This window comes from Palaemon carinicauda, chromosome 43, assembly GCF_036898095.1.
Source record: "Palaemon carinicauda isolate YSFRI2023 chromosome 43, ASM3689809v2, whole genome shotgun sequence".
NCBI lineage: Eukaryota > Metazoa > Arthropoda > Malacostraca > Decapoda > Palaemonidae > Palaemon > Palaemon carinicauda.
In genome coordinates this window covers 35678556-35681055 of record NC_090767.1, presented here as the reverse complement: position 1 = coordinate 35681055, position 2500 = coordinate 35678556, and positions in this window count along the sequence as shown.

The following is a 2500-nucleotide window of genomic DNA, read 5'->3' as shown; positions in this document are numbered from 1 at the left end:
TGCACAGCTCTACAGAATGGACTGGATGTAGAGACGAGCAGAAAATAATATGAGTAGTGGAAGTGAAATTCCTGAGAAGAACATGTGGAATGATACATTATAGGAGAAGACCTGAAGACCTGTTGTTGAGATTGTGCATGTATGTACAGGTGGACAGAAAAACAGACTGAAGAAGGAGGTGAAATGTACACTAAAAGGAAGAGGAAAAATTAATATCAAATTAAATATAAGACAGTACTGGAATATAAAAAGGTTCTAAAATAGGTCTTATATAGTAAATTATCAAAGAAATATATATTTATAATAAATAATGATAGTATCAATAAAGTGACAATATAGAAAACTTTTGCAAAAGTTATCGACAGGAGAGTAATTTTACTCTTTGCATTTAATTCATTAGGAACAACAAACTCAGATTTCATTCTTGTTTTTTCCTTCAATTCATTGAGAGTAGTAACTCCAAAATTTGTTATTCCTTAAAATCTCACCTCATCTTTTTTGTCTCTTCTCCAAAGTTCGTCTCGGTTCTGTGTTACTTTTCCTCTCACCAGAGGCTGACTAAATGGGTCTGACTGACGCTGCTCTAACATATCAGCTTCTCTTGAGTCCTACAGATGACAGTGTTCAATATCCCTGTTCACCAGTCAGTCAGTCAGTCAGTCAGTCAGTCATTCAGTAAGTCAGTCAATCAATGTTCAGTTCTACCAGTTCATCTGATCTGTAAAATGGAAATAGCATCAACATAAGAGTGCATTACAACGTTTTAGTGCTATACAATAGATAGAATGTCTGCAATAAAAATCATGTGATATATCTTCACAAAATGGATCAACTGAATTAATAAGAATGTGTAGTAGCAGCTCAGATCTATTCAGTATTCTATATTATTAAATGCATGATATAGGTTCATGGAAAATGATATACTTCTGATATATATAATTCAGTTTTGACCAAATTGTCTGATAAAAATAATTAGTAGAATAAAGGAGATGTAGAAAAGAATGTCTATACAAATAAGAGGAAGAAGATGACTCTAGAGAAGGTACAAGTTAAGGAATGACTGAGTCTGCTAATTACCGCCATCAATCCGAGATAAGCTTTGAAGACCTGTCTTGGTGCTGCTTCCTGATGTCAGACTCCTGTTCTGGAATGCAGATAATGTCTGGAAATTCCAAGAGAAACTCTGTACTCAGATGCTGGCTGGATGCAGAGTGTCACACCACCAAAATAAAAGACCGAGGTGAGTAGAGCTGTTACACACAGAGTATGTCGGGCACCCTGTTCCAAAAGACCTCGTTTGGAGCTTCCCTTGTCGATCCGGGCCTCTGACATTCTAGCTCAGGTTTTTGTGAGGAAGGACTCCGTGAGTGCAGAGACATATTGAAAGCACCATTAGAGGAGAGGGAGGAATTTCCAAAGAGAAGCTCGTCACTTAATCATTTCCTGGTAAACCTAAAATAAACATACAAAAATTTATTTAGGTAAACATAATTATCAAATGCCTCTTACATAATGGTCAATGATGAATTGGTGAAATAAATGCAATGCCTTAAAACTATTATAAGTAGGTACCTTTTACAATTAATAGCTAAAAATTTTACAGAGCCAAATCTTATATCTTATTGTGTAAAAAAGAAATAAAAAATATTCTAAGATAAGTCTAATCGCATAAATACTTTTTGAAATTTATGTTCAACATGAATAAGAGAAATGAATATTAATGTTACTCTTCTTATTCAGTTTATTAAAATAGTAATTCCCAATATAACTCTTTCTGTTCCTTTCATTAAGAGCAGTAACTACAAATCTTACATTATCATTCAATTGATTAAAAGTAGTAACTCCTTATCATACCCATTTCATACAATCCATGAAGAATAGTAACTGAAAATTCTTACCATGAAAGTCTTACCTCATCTTATTATTCTCTTCTTCAATGTCAGCTTCAGTTCTGCCTTCCTTCATTTTCTGATAAGAATTTCACTTCATGGGTCTGACAGAGCCTAACATATCAGCTTCTCTCAAGTCCAACAGATGACGAGGAACTGTATCCCTGTGCATCAGTCAGCCAGTCAGTCAGTCAGTCAGTCTTCTGTTCTACCAGTTCATCTGATCTGCAATAAGAAATAGCATCAACATATGAGGCCATTACAAAGTTCAAGTGTTTTACAAAAGATCAAATCTTTGCAATAAAAAGCTTAGTGTGATAATCCTTTACTTTGATTTTTAATTGCAAAACTAAATTGACTACCTATGATGATATGATTCCTTAAAAGCAAAACTAGTCCATTTTAACATGTAAGTTCACAGAAAAATTTATACTTTCTGATAAGTTTACTTTAATGTTCAAAATAATCAAATACAGAACAAGAGATTTTACAAAGAACTCACCTGTCTGAAAAGTTTTAAGATCCCCTTTTCTCATTTCTTTTTGTTGTATGATATGAGTCCTTTGAAGGACTTGGGTATGAATGATATCTTCAGTCACCTCCAGAGAGAG